Source organism: Grus americana, chromosome 7, assembly GCF_028858705.1.
Source record: "Grus americana isolate bGruAme1 chromosome 7, bGruAme1.mat, whole genome shotgun sequence".
NCBI lineage: Eukaryota > Metazoa > Chordata > Aves > Gruiformes > Gruidae > Grus > Grus americana.
This window is the reverse complement of record NC_072858.1, coordinates 9,319,841-9,339,127: the sequence shown is the minus strand read 5'-3', so window position 1 is coordinate 9,339,127 and position 19,287 is coordinate 9,319,841.

The window sequence follows — 19,287 nt, the reverse complement described above, 5'->3', positions numbered from 1 at the left end:
ATATTCTTCTTAATTCACCTTCATTTTCAAAAAAGGTGAACCTCATTATGTTCTAAAGTGAACGGTTCTCTGAAATAACTACTGTTGAAAAGAGGGAGGGTATCCTCCACAGGGAGCCCTCGGCAGTAAGTACAAACCTGCTTTAGAAATTTGCACCGGGGACAGCAGAAACAAGCCATCTGTGTAACGTGTTTCGAGGTGTATAGTGCCCCATTGCCAGTTTGGAGAGATGAAGCAGCCAAAAACGTAAGTCGTGCTGAATAATAATGTATGACAGGACTACAGGAAGTTCTGCAGAAAACAGCAAAAGATATTAAATTAATTTTAGAGAGGAGGCCAACAGAGGTAACTAAGGTTAGCATAGTTAAATTATGGCTTAGGGTTAGAGGAGCATTACCTCCCAATAAAAACATCTGAAAGCCTTAAGCACCAAGAGTGAAGGAATTACAGAGCCTAATTTATCAGAAAGCAATTAAGAATGAAGTAATGGCATTGAGGAAAACTGATACTCATCATCAATGAAAACTTCCTGACCATGAATGCTGTTAGATGAGAAGAGGAAGGAGCCTGTAACCTCACACTTCTAAAACCAGACCGGACAAAACACAGGATGTTTCAGGAGGAAACCAGCCTGTGCGGGTAAGGAGATGAGGTAAACATGCATTCACATCCTCAGACTCCCAGCTAGTTAATGGCTCCTGAGTAACCTGTATTTGTTCTGCTAGAAAGCAGTGAGATGGACTGATCCACTTGAGCGTCACCTGTAAATGAGGAAAGTTGCTGCAATCTGAGAAAAGCAATTTTCAGCCTTCCAAAATGCGACTCACTTACCTAACAACCTCTTTGCAGAAGCGGCACCCATTACACACAGCGGGCGGTACAGCTTGATTAGTGGGGCCAGGATCCCCCCCCATGCTGAGCTGCCTCAGAGAGAAGAAACAAATTACCTGCGCTCTGAATCGTCATTATCCTTTACTTGAGAAACCCACTTCTACTTCCCTCATCTCCGCAGCCACAGGAAGCACCTGTCAAGTTTGTATTTCTTAATTTGGGTCATGAATTTTTATTTCCTAAGGTTTTCGGAGACTCCTATTTTTACTGTTAGTAGAGTGTCCATCAACACTGTGCATATTTCCAGACAATTTTCCTCTCAGCTTCCTGTAAAGGAAAGAAACCTTTGTGTTGTTTATCCTGCTTTTTGAGACTCACGTTCTCCTGCCTTGTTAATTCCATCTTTTCAAATCCCTGAAAATGTTTCTCATCGTGTCCTTCACCTTGGGGATTCTGCAGTCAGCAGTTTGCGCGGCTCAGCAGGCAGGGAGTGTTAAGGACAGTACAGACAAAAGCAGAGCTGCTTCTCTCCACCCAGGTCCAGCTGCTGTACGGGAGGATCTGTACGGGAAATCCTATCTACGTAGCAAATGTGGGATCAGAAGGAAAACCCGAGCACACTGAAATCAATGGAGATTTTGCTGTCATTGGAAATGATACGAAGTCTTTGCTCTCTGCTTCTCAAACTCATTTTGGTGTTTCTGATAATGTTTTAAGTTTTGCAGAAGGAAAACAGGAATGAAAATTATCAGAGAAGAAAAAATTGGGTTCATGAGTTTCTTATGATGCCTGAAGAAAACCGCATAGCTTGGTCGTGTTTAAAAGACAGACATTTAAGGAGACACCTTGTATTGATTTAAAGAGCGTATCTGTACTGGTAGTGACCCGGCAACAGTTCTGAGCTCGCCAACAGCCGTATTTGATACCAGCTCAGCACAGGGACAGCGGAGCCGCCTCTGATTGGGCAGGTGTGGGACAACTGGTGTCTGGGACCCAGGGAAGTGCAAGAGTTTGTAACCCTCAGAGGGGATCTTACAGCGTTACCACAGAAGTAAAGCATAAGCCAAGGACGAGAGAATCATATTTCCTATATATATGAAATATATACTTCATTGAGTTCATATTTCTGATTGCTCAAGATTTTATTGGTTTGATGGTGCTTCTCTGTTCAAATAATCAAACAGATTCCTAAGGAATCGAAGCCTGAAGAATTTGGGATCAAAATTGAGTCACCCAGATCTCTTGGCCTTGCTTTCATAGGCAAAAACTTGTCAGGATCAGGTAAGATACGCATTTAAGCCAGTGATACCTGAAGTATTACCCTCTCCTACCCGTGTGCCCGAAGACCGCTTTGCTGTTTGTAAATAAGACCTTACATTAACAGCTTAGAATTCTGCTGTTCCCTGACTTTTTGGTGAAATTTAAGAAAAGTAATAGTAATACTGGGTAAATCATGCATCAAAATTGTGTGAGCCATTTCAAGCTATATATATTAAAAGTCTGCTTCTCTGGAGCCATGATCTCAGCTTGGATCATTAAATAAGGAGTTGGTTTAATATCAACCAACAAATCACAATAAACCTTGATGTTTCCAAGATGGCAAATATGCAGGAGACTAGATTTATCAGACCTTATTTTTACGTCCTAAAAGATCAAGACTGAGCACAAACCCTTTTTTTCCCCTTCTACAATTAATTCCAAATGTCAATTCGATCTACTAATATGATTCTAATTGCCAAATTTCTAGAACAGGGTTGCCTTTTTGTTTCTAAATATCAACCAAACAGAATAATGAAAACATAAATGCCTTGATATGATTAAATGTGGTCTGTTCAACCAGTGAGACAGTACCACAGCTTCAAAGCCACTCTCTCCAGTTTATGTCTCTCAAGGGAGATGCTGACGAGGAGTGTTCTGGCTGGTTTTGTCTAAGAGGGGAAAGCTGCAACACCTAAAAGTTTCTGTATTTTACTTCTCAGATAGAAAGTGGAAGTACATCATCATGAATAGTTTGGGATTATGGTATATAAATTTATCCTGTAAATCATTATTTATTTCATTATATTTCAGAAAGGAGCAAAGGTATGGGAACTGTAACTAATGTGATGCTAATAATTCCAGCCAGCATATGCAGCAGTTGGTGCCATTTCAAGGAATATATTACTTTTTACCCCTGTTCACTCTGTCTTGTTCTGCTAATTGTTTAGGTATTTTTAAGCAGTTTGCTTACTATCTCCATACTGAGGTAATGCTGAGCAATCTGAGCAATTTTGTTGGGTTTGTAGTTTTGAGTGACAAATACGTTTTTTTCTGCATGTGACAGCTGGATGACTTAGTCTATTAATAGAGGAAGCTGTCACAGAGGAATTACATATATAGACTTCATTTAACTTTTTAAAGTACAAGCTATATAGGTGCAATTCATCTTTTCAGCTCTTCTTGTATTAAACTGTGTGGCGGAAGGGGCTTGACTTCTGAGTCTTGACTCAATTTTCTACAGAAACTTTTTTATGCTCAGCAACTATATGAACAATTATCAGAAGACCCTGAGAAGTTGCTCCAACATTGGCGCCATTGCTTGTTACTTCGGTGGAAAAGCATGGACTTCAAGAACTAGCTGACCCAGATGCCAGATAAAGATCTTCTCCAGTCTGAAACAGAAATTTGATAGAACTTGCACCAAGGTCAGCCAAGGTTGTGAGCCAAGGTCAGTATAACTGTGTAACTCAACTATTTTAGCATCTGAAGATTCCACCTGATTAACCTATTTATAGCTTTATATTAATTCAGTACCATTTATTCCAGAGGCTCCATGAAATTTTGTAAACATCGCCAAGGAGGCACCAATCCTGCATGCAGTATTTAACGAGTTGGTTTTCGTTAAGGCGGGTGAACAGCAAACTGCTGATGTTGGGCTGATTGCCGTACCTGCAGCTCCCTGCCTTGGGCGAGGAAGCCGGGTATTAGTAGTTGGATGGGAAGAAGAAACTTAGGAATAGCATAATAATGCAGCTGTGTAGCCCTGTTATATCGTATTGCCATTGCCAGTAACAGGCCACAGGTTTTGTGCTGAGTTTGCAAGGCCTCAGGGCTGAAGTGTGTCAAGCTTGCTTTGTTTGAACTTTTATTGACCTGCCCACAGCTTTGTTTTAATTCGATTTAGCTGTAACATCAATTTTTCTTCTGACCAGGTGGCTATAGCTAATTTGTTTTACTTTGCTTATCATTGCAATGGTACTGCTGTTGTTCTACACTCTAACGTCATGATGTAGTACAGAAAAATAAATATGAGGAGAGCTTTAGAGCAGAGGAATACTGGCATGGGGCGAAAAGAGGTGGGGCACAGGTTTGGCACTGGAGACCTCACAGCGGTGAACTCACCCACGGTCCATTAAAGAAATGCAGACCTGGAGCTGGACAAAACTGGTTTTAGGGATAACCAAGACAACAAAGAAATAGTATATCTACCATACTTTAAAGATGCTGTACCTAGCAAATTCAGATGTGATGTGGAGCTGCTGAAAAATGAAGAAAGAGGAAAGGTGTAAAACAGGTTAGCAAATGCACTAAAATGAAACCAAGTGGATCTTAGAGAGAGGAAGATATAACCATCAACGGGAACATCATAGCCCTGGTGAAAGACTCCAGATGCTGATGACCTGCTGCAGCAGCCCCACCACCACCACCAGAATGACAGCACTGACCACAGCCCCAAGGAGCAGGGGGAGGGGGCCATGACGTCAGGAAACGGGGCAGGACGCAGGAAGAGCAATTTTAACTGGTTTATTATTAGCACTGAAGTTTTTTTGTGCCTAGACAAAGCTGCTTCTTTCTGTAATAATTAGATCTGGGCTGATAGTGGCTCTTGGAACAGACTGCAAGGATTTCCACTATACTTACGATAAATTCTTGGCTTTTTATATAAGGCGTGTTTCCTCTTTGCCTATAAACAAATTTTGGGACATAACAGTAACAAATACATTTTAGAACTGCAAAAAAAAAAAGCAAATACCAAGATGAAGCACCCCAGTAAAAGTTCATTCTCATGCTGTCAGGGAGAAGATTCTGACAGAGCAGGGACAGATATTTCTATCTTCTGATGAAAAATGTCATCTATTTTATTGTTGTTCTTGATCCTGATACCCTCCATGCAGTGGAAAAGCTGCTTGCGGGTTTTTCCTGCATAAAAGCAGTGACATTTGATCTGAAATCTGTCTGGAACTGAGACGGGGGATATGCATGAGGCTGTTGGTAAGTATCATTCTTCAACCTTTAAATGGTGCTGAAGCCCCAATTTGGAGACCTTAGCTGAGTGCAGCCACATCATCCCTATTAAAGAAACAAGAGAACACCTGAGTCCTGCCTCCAACCAAGCATTTTATAACAAAAGCTCTTTTTCTTTGGTTTTAATCTAGACATCTCTACTCAAGTCAAATTCTACTCTGCTACTGCCTCCAGGTTTAACCAGAATAAAAAATGACCGCTGTGACAGTTGGTACGACCTGACTGCAGAAATACAAACACAGAATTTCATTCGGATGCTCATCATTATTTAATCCAGCAACCAGCAGACATTAAAATTTCATTTTACCAGAACATATTTTAATTTGGATTGGGTCCCAAACAATTTCATTCCCCGGTTATTACATTGTTTCAGTGACAACATACCCACACCATAATTATTCTTAAGGGGGTCAGTGTGCGTGTGGGAAACAAAGCGCTCATCAGTGGGTACCGTTCTTAGTATCCATTTGTCTCTTGGGTCCCTGAGTCACTGTTACAAAGCATTTCCAGGGAGCTGATACTCATGTTTTAAACCATTATGCTTCCTACCATTTATAAGCATGTCGGAGCCAGAAATCATTCAGTGGCTGTTGCTGCTGCATCCTTCAGGGACAAAATGTTCTAAAGAGCTAATGTTGCTCTTTCATTAAGAAACCTATTCAGAACCACAGAGAGTGATTTTGACAGTGCAATTGGTAGTTGCTCTAGGGTAGGAGCTTGACAGGAGTCCTATTTTAGGCTGAATGAATGTATACTGTTTATTTAAAGAAGCAAAGTCAGTTACAGATTTTGGTATGCATACATAAATATATACCTGTGTGTCTCATGCGTTCTGCCTCTCCCGATTGCACAGAATAATTCTGCCTTGATATATGAAAAAAATTTGTTGCTTGTGGCCAGTCCTTGCATGAAGACAAAAATAAAAGGGAAGAAAGAAAAGGAAATGAAGAAAAAGAAAGGAAGGAAAAAAGGAAAAGGAAAAGGAAGAGGAAAAGAAAAAAAAAGAAAAAGAAGAAAAGAAAAAGAAAATCCTACAAAACCAAGATCAGTCATTTCACCCTAAGTATCTCATGTTTTTCTACTATGAACACACTTTGCTTTTTCATATCTTTGGTGGGTTTAAGCGTGGGTGGAGAGAGAAAAGAAGGACATTTAGCAAATAAGGGAATGTAAAGTGAAGGGCATTAAGGCTCAGAATGACAGAATAGATTAACTGCTTGCAAAGATGAACAAGGATGTAGTTCACATTACAGTTCTTCTGGTGGCAAAGCTGGTTTAAAAAATTTCCTATCCTTAGCTGGCGGGCATCATGTTTTGTTCTTGTTGAAAGATATATATAAACAAGAACATTTCACTGATCATTGCAACACAACCCAACAAGTTCAACCAGCGCAGGCAAATGTTATAAACTGCTGCACAGAGGTGGAAGGATGAACCAGGGTGGTCATGAGCAGCAGTCCCCGGCAAGGACGGATAGTGACGTGGCTGAACCGTGGTCTGGGTGCTGGAAGAAGCTTGTTTCTGTCCCTGACCCTGCTGCACAACCCCTCACCTCTGTTACTATAGCATGAAAGAAATATTACTGAAAGTATCTCTTCAGAAGGGTGTAGTTACGTCTCATTAATGCAAGTTTAATGGAAGATGGTATAAAAACACAGCATTGTTATCGGTCCCTCTCATTGTTATAAGTGTCACTGCACAGGTAACTGCAGGCTTTCAAAATTAAATCTCCTGGTAGTGCTACTGAACACATATGCTTGCGTCTTAGTAAAATGTTCTTTGCAAGGGCTTCGGAGATCAAAGACAGTTTGGGCTTGATTGGAAACCAATTATCTACTGCTGTGTGGACCTTTGAAAACTAACAGGATTTTTATTTTCTTCATCCTTTGATCCCCAAAATGAGCAATATAAAGATAAGGAAAAGCAGAACAAAAAAAACCAGATGTACCAAGCAAAGAGTGAAAAGGGAAAGCAAGAATATGCCTATAGGTTAGTTGGATACATTAAAAAAAAATAAATAAATCAGGCTGCTGGATTAGAAAACCCCAACAAGCTACAAGCGTAAAGAACCTATCTTCCAGCTCAGTATCTTTGTAACTCAGCAAATCACCTAAATACAGAGTTGCAATATGGATTAACCATGGAAGTCTATAGGAAGAACATTTTTTTGCTCCATATGCAAATGGAATTACAGAATTACTTGTGCAGTTGATGCTACTTATGGTACCATTTCTGCAGCAGCACGTTGCTGTACCTTTGATCTACTCAGTGCCTAATTTCTTTAGCCTTTCTCCTACTCTTTTCCTGGTTTGGCTTCATATTCCAGGAAGAATCAAGTGCCATCATGTGTGCTTTATGGCTCCAGCTCTGACTTGTTTCCAGAGCTGTCAGCAGACTGGGGGCCAAGGGAAGCAGCTGCAGACCCGTTCGCTTCTGTAGCATTGCACCCACTTTTATGGCTCTGTTACTTTAATTTTAGTTTCGCTGTCTGGGGTCAGTCCTTGTACTGAGGCAATTAACACTGAGCATCCGAAATCTGATAGGGATTTAAAGCAAAGGGTGAGTGGTTGCCACCTGGTGAGAGGAGGAGAAAAGAGGGGGAGGATGAATGAGCTGGACCTTTTCCTTTTTTTATCCGGCGCACATTAGTGGATCAATGACTGAAATGGATGAGGGTGCTGCTGAAGTGTCACGGCAGTGTAATGATGTAGCTGCTATTAATGGCTAGAGCTCCAGCCCGGAAATTATAGTGAAAGAAATGGAAAAAAAAATTTCTGAGGGCTCTGAATTGGTGATTTGAGGATTGTAATTTAGTGCTTGCTTTCATATTTCATAAAATGGCTACTGCACACATTTTCAGAAGTTTGCCTATTAGTTAAGGAAGGAATAAAGTCAATAAAGTGTGTTTGGTGACAATTCTCTTTCCATTCCCCATCTAAGGTATGACACACAATCAGCGATGGTGGCTCTCCTATAAATCAAGATCTATTTCATGCTTTTTAGCAGATCTGTTTGCAGTGGAGAAACGTACCTTCAGCCCTCTGGCTGTCTGGATTTAGAGCAGATGTACAAAATATTATAGTTTATATGGCCTGTGAACTCAGCATATTTCAAGATCAAATTCCTGTTACATTAAAATCATTGGCAAAACCATGCTCACCTTCAGGCAGCCTGGATCCAGACATAGTGAAAAACCACAACTGACCAAAGGAAACCAAAAATCCCACAGCTAAAGCACCTCGTCTTGCAAAATTGTTGGAAAGGACAAATCTGCTGTTCTCAGCTAAATCTCTGACCTCGGGAAGGCTGTACCCTTCCATCAGCAGTTTGACTGATATCAGGATCCAACAGGTTTTTTTCCATATTGACTTTCTTTGGGCTCCCCTTCTACCGTAATTAGACAGGTCAGAGGCGAGAGCATGAAAGGAGGGAGTTCAGCTCCCTTCTCACTGAAAATGAGGAATGTCTGCTTCTGAGCCATTAAAAAGTGAATATACAGAAGTCTGTAAGAAAGAAAGATGTCTATAAGAGCACTGCTTCCACTCACACCTTTCAGCACTAACCTACTTTCTGCCCCCTGCTCTGAGGCTTTTCCCTTTGTCCCTGCTGCGGGAGGCTGCAGTAGCTGCTACCGAGGCTGCGGCTGCCCTTTCTACAAGCAGGCAAGGGGAAAGCATCCAGCATGGATTCTGTGAAACAACTGACCAGACCGCTTGGCAGTAAATAACTGCTCCCGAAAAGCAGTTCCCACCTAAACTCCGCAGCGGTCAAGCCTGCTGAGGCGAGGGGAACACCACCCTTCACATGCTTGCATGACATTGCTGGGGCACCCGCTGTTTCCACTCCCAGCCATTTCTGCCTGACCAATTAATTCTCCACAGCTCTCTTAGTGGATGCTTCAATGCATGGCTAGAAGGTTTTTCTCTAATTTCAGACTCCTAACTTTTGTTCTGTGCCTTCTAAAGAGTGGAGACTGGTTGATAAGGCAGCTTGAGGTGAGCAAGAAGAAGAGTCCATGAGGTAAACAACAGCGTACGATCAGGCATAAATATTTCAGAAAAATGTGCCAGCGTAAAAGGCTCAGCTGCAGCTATTCCTCCTGAGGGGTCAGGTTGCAAAAGCCTCTTCCTCACCCCCAGCATCTGCCTCCCTGGCTCTCAGGCATGGACACAGCCAAGTGCGTAATAAATTTCAGGGATGGAGGAAGCAGGAGAGCAAGTATTTACTTTGCACTATTAAAACAGTTCTTATAATTCTGCCTTGTCGCTGGCTAATTAAAGCTTACGCGGCCAGTTCATCATCAGTCAAAGGCTGCAAACCCTGTTCATTGCCAGGCAGTTCTGCAGCAGTTAAATCCAGCCCGATGTATATCTGACTGTTTTATTGTAATTGAAGCGATCTGTGTGAGCCACGTTCCGCATGGCTGCGTGGACACTCACCAGCGGTGGCTTATAATGGTAATTGGCACATCAGCAGTTTGACCCTTTTCTAACAGACTATTTCATAGAAGATGCTTCACTGCAACTGGTATTTATCTCAAAATACGCATTATACTAAAAAAAAAAATCTGTAACACACTACCCTAATGATCCAAAACACAGATTCCGTGTACCCTGGGGGTTTCTGCTGCACTGGTTCAAGAGGTTGCTCTCCCCCCACAGCCCCCAGCTTATCTGTCCCCAGAGCAGAGGCAGCAGAAGGGGATGATGCATCTGCTCCTCACGTACCCCACTTGCCAGGCCAGCTACTGCCCTAAATACATCTGGCATATCCAGCAGAACTGTAGCACGACCATGTTGCACTGCAGGATGGAGAGCGTGAGCTTTCAGCTTTGCTGAGAAGATGGGAACATCTTTGCTCTGCTTAATTTTAATGGGAGCCGGAATCCGAGTCCTCTTAAGCAGCCTGCTAGCGTAAAATATCCTCTTTATAAAGATTGGTAAAGAACTTGGGAAATTACTGAAGACTGTGGGCTGTACTCCCTGAAAACTCACAGTGGCCCAAATGCTGTGCACACAGAAGTGTCTTTAAACCACTCAAGTCGTGTGAGTTAGGGTACATGCCAGCTTGGGAACTCTTTCCACGGATGCATTCAAGCAGCGGGACTGCCCCGTAAATAAGAAGGTTGTTCACAGTCCAACTTCATGTAACATTTATGTTTTCTACATATGCAACAATCAGGTTGCCTGGAGAAAGGGAAATGCAGCAAATCTCAAGTTCTGGGTTCATCTGAGGGCTCACAGGTTCCACTTGTGCCCTTGAGAGCTCAGCCAGCCTCCGTGCGTCGCAGCCCCACAGCCATGAGACAAAAAATCCTCATTGTGTTCCTGGAGGGAAAAATGCTGTCAGGGTCTTGAGGTTCAGAGACTTTGCTAGTGGAGCATGGAGCATTTTAGAAAAGCTTGGTAGTATATTTAGAGTAAGACTTTAGAGATCAGGAAACATCCAGCTGTCCAGCAGGTGGTATGACCAAAATTTGGGTCCATACACAATCAACTAAACAAGCTACTGCCCTTCCCTTAAAGAGCCTGGCTTCATTGACTGACCGTGTCTCCGAGCTGGGTCTGATATTGAACACTACTAACCCTTGTCTGGGGTTATGCAGCTTCTTTAACCACTGTAAGGAGGAAAATATTGATGACATCTCCTTGCTCATTGATAATTTTTCCTTCTGGTTCTGATTATGCAGAACGATACTGCTAAATAAGACATTAAAAAGTGAATCAAATGTCACAAAAGATACAATAAATATCTATTCTTTCTTTCCTTATTTCTACTTTTTTCCCTCCCTCTCTCTGTAAACTCACCTGATTATATTTACATTCAAGATATACAATCAACATAATTTTAAACTCCTTTATGGGAGTTAGTTTCTCTACTTGATGTATCTTGAGAAAATACAGCCAGAATATGGGTTGTCCCCCTCAGGCCCACTGCTTGGAGATAAATTATTAATCTTTTTTTTTTACATGTAATTTATGAATTTTTAATTAATAGTACAGACAATACTGGACAATTATTTTTTCTTCTTTTGGCCTTTTCCACTTAGCATGGGATATTGAAAAATACAGCTTAACATATTAAAAAAGATTCAACAAAATTTAACAAGGAAAAAATACTCCTTCTGACATTGTGTAACCCTCAAGGTTGGTTTCATTTCACATCATACAGAAAATAAAACTAAATCTAATATGCATTATTTGAAACCGTAAGGAAAAAAAGCACAGAACCAGCACAGTGGCCCCAGCTTCTTGTCCTCTAAAGGTCAGCTGTGAGGATGTGACACAGTGTTAAATTGCCAGTGCAAAAGAAGCTGAAACACAAAAGAAAGTATTGAAATACAAAAGAAAGAAAGAAAAAGAAGACTTGAAGAATTCCATATTGTAGTTCTCAGAACATCCAATTGCTCTGTAAATATTGCTTAATTAAATGTACTTAGATTGACAGCAATATTTAACTCCAATTTCATTAGAACTGAATCACTGCCTGCAATATTAATTCCAGATACCACAGCAGAAGCAAACTAGGAGTAGGTCTGAATTTACATCCCGATCAAGAATTTATGGTGCAGGTCCAAAAGCATCAAGTCAAAGGACAATATTAATTTATTACAAGGTCATACAGACCTCTACCTCCTTGATTCATGTCCTCTGATCCTAGCTTTACAGAAGACCTGTATAAAGGCCAACTGTTTAGTCTGAATGTCATGAAGAAGAATGAAGCAAATATAGTCACCCTTTCAAATTTTAGCTTCCTAGAGAAATCTGGTACTACATCAAACAGATATTTATCTTGGATGCTGCAGGAAAGGAAAGGCATTTTGGTGCATGGAGCAGTGGCTGAATGGGAAATCTGATGTGACTACAAAAAATGGACTTGTGGTCTGTAGCAAATGAAGTTCTGTCAATCAGATGAAATGTCAGACTCTGCTAAACTAAATGGGCTTGTTTATCACTGTAATTATGTAGCCTTACAATGATAAGGTATTACATATACATGTCTTAGTCTGTGCCAGGAACTGTTCCGCAGAAACCCGGTAAATTTAATTACGAAAGGAGGAAAAAAATTCCTCTATTTCATGATCTATCCACCCCTGCAATGATTACTCTGGGGAAATTCCCACTGAAGCCAAGCAGATGGTTCCTACCTTGTTGTACGCCCAGCTTATTTTCTTTTAAGCTATGAAGTGGTTTACAATGCCATTTTTCTCTGGAGCTGCCTTGCATTTGGCAGACTTCTGACTGTGTGTGAATTCCTTTTTATTGTATATGTGAATGAATTGTTTGGGGTTTTTTCTACCCCAAATAACAAATCCCACTTTGGATTCATATAAATAAGGACATGAATCAGACAAGTATCTAGCCCAAACATGCTTTCACCAAGATGACTCCCATTGACTCTGTTACAAGGGAGTCAATAATCAGATTTTATGTCACTGAGCCACATCATCTCTGGTGTATTTCCAGAAACACCCGCATTCGCCTCTTAAAGACTTGCCTATGGACCGATGATGTGTATTTCTGCTTCTGAGCAATCCCTTACTCCCTTTTTGCACATACATAAGTTTGCAGCAAACTTGAACAGATGTTGGTTCGATGAGGGAGCTGCCTGCTTTCTCTGTGCCTGCTGATAACCCCCATTGGTCCTGAGGGCAGGATGAAATATGACTGGGATACTCTCCAAGGCAAACCTTGTCCTTGCGTCAGAAGCCAGTTCAAGCCTTACACACTGTTCAGGGGATTTCCCCAGGCCAGAGGTGTGGTATTGGATTGTTTTCAGCAGAAAGGTAAATTTGTGCTATTTCTCCTTTCTTCTGAAAAGAATTCCAGGCTACTGGGGGTCTCAGAAGAAACATCGGGCGGGCTTTGGAAAACTGATGAACACTGATGGTATCTCTCAAGAAACTTTTCTTTAAGTCAAATCTTTGTAAAACTAGATGTGCCCAGATTAAAGGCTAAACCTAAATTGGCAGGTGCCTGGTCAGGGAATGGTATCTACTTTATCTGATTTGAGACTATGTAGCTCCAAGGAGTTCTTTAAAGAGAGATAAATCATTAATCCCCACAATCAGTTCAGAGCAGCCAGAAAAGAAGATAAAGTTCCTGTGTCTTTGTGCCACATATACCTCCAGGCATCTTCTAACAGATTTCTCTGCAGTTTGAATTCAGCTCTCTACTTCAGAGTCAGAGACACAGAGGGAAGCGGTGTTTGAAAGCAAAGCAAAGAACTGAAATCTCTCATGAAATATAACTTAGAATAGACATTGTTGGGGGGAGGAGGGGAAGTTATTTGCAAGCATTATGGCATATTTTCTTCTCTGATATCCATTAAGAGCATACACAATACCTGGATGACTTAACCTGTGACCATTATTTATTGTAACCTACTTTGTCCCCAGAGTGAATGCTTGAATTCAAATCTTCCATTTATCGCTAAGTGCACTTCTGGGAAGGGTAAATAGAACAGCAAAGGCCTGGATCCATGGGCAAGAAGCACACAGCAATCAAGACCAGAAAGTAGAAAAGTGGCTTTAAGTGTCCTCTTTGCTCCCTGAGCCAGGACTGGCTGTCTAACTCTGGCCCTAGCAGAAACAAGAAGACCCTGCAGCCTGCTCACTCCTCCAACAGTTTGCTTCAATCTCTCACTTTTTACTGTGGAACAAAGACACCCCCCCTTGCAGGCTTGGGGGAGAAAAATGCTCACCCAGGAATGGCTCCAGCACAGTGATTTGTGTGATGCAGTGATTTGCCACAGCATCTTTGATGCAGAATTGCTGCGATGATCAAAGCAAGTTTAATCAGCTCAGTGGTTTATAAGTGTCTGCAGCCTCTCCGGCCTGCCTGTAACCGGCCAGGATGTCTCCTTCACTTTGGACAGCAATGATGCAGGGAAAACCAATAATAGCTCTGTGGCCAGCCTTCCCCCAGGCATGTTTTCACCCTCATCCTTCAATGGGAGGACAGATGGAAATACAAATTAGGAGAGGGAGACGTTGCCAACTGTATCTGTTGAGGGAAGGGTTTCTGAGGGAAGGTCATCCTTTCTATCTGTTCCTGCCCCATGAAACCTCTGAAATGAGCTCAGATTTTCAGAAACATTTAGGAGCGTGCACCTATGAACTGAAGCTTGGCCTTCCAACATCATACAAGGCTGTTGCTTTGGCTGCCCACCCCAGGCACAAAGCACAGCTGATTTTGGAGACGTGGTGATTCTCTGACATGCAAGCATCTTCCTGTGAGCATCTGGTCTGGCTCCACTGTTGTTTTATGCTGGTCAGACAGTGCAAAGCTTTCTGGGGAAAAGCAAGTGTACTGTCTTGCTGAATCTCACAAAACCCACAGTTTTCAGTGTTAAAACAGTTGGACTTTGAAGCTAAATCTGGATGAATGCTTCTGAAGAGGGAAGCAGATCCTTTTTTAGTTGTCTGAACCATTAAGGTATACTTACAAGAATGAGGAAAAAGTCTCACAAGTCTTGTTTAATACAAGCTACTATTGTAGGTTTCATTCTTCCCTCAGCTGGTATTTCCAGCTCTCTAAAATGCAGGGGAAAGCTAAGATGTTATTTAATGGGATTTATCTGAAAGAGGAATCCTTAAACTTTGCCTTGGCACGAGGAGCGTGGGTGGCTGGGGGAGCTGCATGGCTGGTACCTGCCCAGGAGTGTGTGCTGTGCAGACAGACCTGGTGAGGGAAGAGCAGTGAGGCTGCTATTCCATAAATCTGCCTCTGCCATGTCCTAGACAAATCTAATTTAAGCTTTATTTTTGAGGATTTAAGTGGGGAAAAGCCTTGCCTGTGTTTTCTGCACAAGAGGTAAGTTACCAGCAGCTGGATCTGCCAGCTGTGGAGCAGCTATTGTAACTGTTCTGCTGTTGCTGAAAAATAACTTGATAATTTGATTATGAAATCACAGATTACTTTCAGAGTCCCTCTCTCCCATTGCCAGTATTGAATGGGCAGGTTCCCATATTAACTTTCTGAGTTGCCGTCATTTGCGGCAGTTCATCTATTCCAACTCTTTCCCCCTTAAGCTCTTTTGGACTGAAACAACTATAAGCTCCTTGTAGTTCATTCACTGGGGCTCTCAGTTTGGCAGAGTATCAGACTGATGCCAGGATGGCCACAGCCATGGGATTTTTTTAAGGACGTTTAGTTCCTGCCATCTGTCTGTTGGCTCAACTCTAAGAAATGTAGATTGTGTTGCCTTCCCAAAGTTGTTTTTTTCCCCCTTGGACTGCTGTCAGGATATGCAATCTGTCTCTCTGAGTGTTCCAGTGAGACAGCACTTGAGATGCGATAAAATGCCTCCAACTCTCACATGTGTTACTTTAATAACAGGTAATGATAATGATGCGTTACTATGCACGTCACCTGAAAGGCAATAAGTACAAAGAGGTTCCAAACTTTTAATGGGGACTTACTGTATTTTAGGAGCGGTGTAACAATATTTTCTATGCTGTTTTCTCATTTTGGCCATTTATAGCAGGTTGGTTGGTCAAGCTGAGGTGTGGGAATTAGTGACTAGTTTTTGTGCTGCCACTCATCTGGACTGGGGCTTTCCACAGTGGGGTCATTTCACTCTTGCACACTTGCGGTGCAGGCAGTGAGGAAAAAGTGGGGGTAGCTGCGCTGCATCTGCATTCTTCTTGCTTGTGTGTAACGTAGTTACACCCCATTTTATTTTTCATATTTCTTTTCCCCTGTGATGATTTGGAAGGAGGTGGTATTTCACTGATGCCCTGGTACCCCTCCCTGTGAGCCTGGGTTTGCCCCATGTTGTTAGACAGCCAGCCAGTCTGTAGTAACACTTAGAGATGAACCTCTGAGCCAGTGCCCTAGGTACCTGATCCATTCTGATGCTGGGCATATGTACATACTCCATTAAAGGTTTAAACTCAGAATTGGTTTATGAACCATTCCCGTGAGAACAGGAAATCTCTACTGGAAGATCGGATCAGAGGATGCAAGTCTCCTTAAGTGAGCCATTCTTAGGAAATTTCTGCTTTCGGGAAACTTGGGATACATCTGAACTGAATTGTATTTTGTGGTCCTGTTTTCAGATATGACTTTTAAGAATGAGACATTCCCAGTGATGAATCTGAAGGTGTGACAGATTCTGTCTGTTTTGATAAACAGATTATGAGCCCACCAACATTTAAGATATGATTCTAGACTCTGCTTGAGGGGCCACCTAGGCTTACATTAGACCTTTTACCTTACAAGGTTTATTTACTCTAAAGACCCTAAAAATATTACATTGATAGCGTGTTACTGGATATAACCCATATGAGAGAGACATTTAGTTTATAGAATGAAACCATAAAAATCTAAAAATGTGGGAGTGCAGCTGGTTAATATCCATGTCTTTGTCTGACAGTTTTAAAAATCTACTGTCTTAGCTAGAAAATACAAGCACTGCTTTAACAAAACAGATCTTCCCAGTCTTCCTTGATTGCAGAGCTCACATTTTGTATATACAGCTGAAGTCCAACTAAATTATCTTTGTTTTTAGCTGACTGCAGTAATTCTGCAGAGAATGATGATAAATCCGCAACAGATAAAACCTGGATGTTTTCAGTTTCAATAAAATTAGATATTTTTTAAAGTGGGAATAACAACAGAGGCACAAATTAGACAATGTAGGATTTAGATAAATTTAGGGTTACAACAGCTCTCTTGCCCTCAGCCAGTATAATGAATAATTTAGAGCCAAATATAGGGGCACTCCAGGACTAAAGTATTGCATTATCTAATTTCTGTTGTTACTGTGAAGTGTAAGCAGCAAGCTTATTAAATATGAATGGAGTAATCAGACAAATTCTATGACTGTGTGCGTGAGCTTCTCATTAATGTTTCACAAAGAAGCATCAAGAAAGACTAAATAGAATGCACTGGATTTAAAAGTAATAAATATACTCCAGAAACAAAGTAACTTAATGACCTTCCTGTGAACAAAAGGGCTTAAACCAAAAGGATACTCCAGCAGAGTATCCTTAGTGAAGCAGTAACTCAAGTAGATCATCTTTTGCACATCCCCAGTCACCTTTTGATTAGCATTTGCCAAAATACCATTGCCATGGTACATCCATTTAGTGGCCCTTTTCAATGCTACAGTTATGCACTGGCAGTCTCGGCCACCACAGCCTACTATGATTTTATTACAGCACAGGATGATTGCTATAAACTGTAGGGTGGCTTCTTGGTAGGACACTGAATGTACCTAAGTTAGCAATTAGGGCATGATTTTGAGCATCCTTTAACTCTCACTGACTTCAACAGATAGCACTCCTGGGATCAAGCTCTTCAGCTGTGTAAGTGAATACTGCTTCAAAGTGAACTTCTGAGATAGATAGATAAAAAAAAAAAATACTTTGGCCTTTTTTCAGCTTTCCAGGAAGGAGTTTTCAACATCTAACGGAGGAAAACATTCTTTATTTTATTTTATTTTATATTTTATTTTATTTTATTTTATTTTATTACATTTGAGATTGGACGCACTGATGTTCTTTTCAGAAGTGGAATATGAATCAGGATACCACGAATAGCAATTCCGTCCCTCATCCAACAGTTTAAACAGAGGTTCCGATTAAAGGAAATCAGTTTAAAGCAGAAAAATCTGGACTGACTTTCTAGGTGATACCAGATTCATACTTCTAGCAAATAGAGTCTTTTTTCTAAGCAAAAATATTTCTGAATAAACTTCTCATTATCATTTCCCCATAGTGATTACTAGAAAAAGCAAACTTTCTCTTTGTCCATCTATCTAGACAATATCCTTACAAATCCTGCAAGATAAAACAGCCAAGGAAAGAAGATACAAATACATGAAAACCTGGAAGAAATGTCAGAAAACTTTCTTATTTTGAAGGAAAGCATAGGGCTTGAGACATGACAAGCAAAAATATAGTCTCATCTTAGAGTTACCCATTGTCCATGATCAAGATATGGGATGGGGCAACCCAGATGGAGTGGAATATTGATCTAGATATGTGTGCTGCTCAAAATATTTATTACTTTGTTCACACACACAGATATGGAACGTCATTTTAATGATCACAACCCAGAATAAAAAAGCAGAACACTCATCATCTTTTTGATCTCATTTTTAACAAGGTATCTGTAAAATCAAAGTCTTTCTTCTCTCTGCAATTTTAAGTCCAACTTTACAAAAATAAAGAGCAGACATTATCAGTTTAATCTTACAGTTGTCAATTAGCATCTTTACAGACTCCAAAGCCTAAACAATTAAAAGTTGAATAATTTATGGCAAATGGAACAATTTCTGTCAACAGTATTATAATGTGCATTAGAAATATACTTCACTGCCTGGAGCTGCTTGATTATTGATTCTGGAGTTCTCATTAGTGATGTAATTGGCAGACCCCGCCCATGGGCAATGGCTACTTTTGTTTGTCTGCACTTCTGAATTAATTGGAACTAATCCATGGTTCCTTGTGCTTGTTTAGGGTGAAATTCCACCAATAAAAGAGGATGGAGGAGGTGTGCTATGGTTGCTCTCATGGCAGTGGGTTATCTTCCAGGCAAAACCTGCCAGAATGGCCACTGACTCCTCTGGCCAGGGAACACAGCAAACACCTCCTCAGCTTCAATTTCATTCTTGGGACAATGGATAGCAAATCCACAGCTTTGACCTTCTTATCATAGGTATTTGCTTGGGCTCGTGATGTTTACAAGCGTCTCACGGCAAAGCAGGTGTTAAGTGAGGCAGATATTAAGGAGCAGTTGCAAGGGGTGAATGATCAGGTAGAAGATCAATATGGGGCGTGTGTTGTTCTCTGAAAGAGTTAGAGCCAAAAGGGTTGAATCTTTTCTAGGAAACCAAAGAAAGAACGTGGCTTGGAGAAAACTGTCAGAGTTAGGCTGAGAAAGGCCAGGTTCTGCTGTGTGGGGGATGACTGTTGTGGGGATGTCTCCAGTCAGAGGAGAGATTTATTAATTGAGGTCATGTCTTGGGGGAGGTCATCTACTTACATTCCCACTCTTCTTGTCGTGAAGAGCCTGAGATGCTTAGCCATTGACCTTTGTAGGGTTTCTGGACAGCCCTTCTTCTTCAGTGTGAGGAAAGATATCTTTTCTTCTTATGAGCATATGGTAGACCAGCGTTTTTAAGAAATTGTTATATTTTGGGCTGTAACTCCAAGACCCTAAC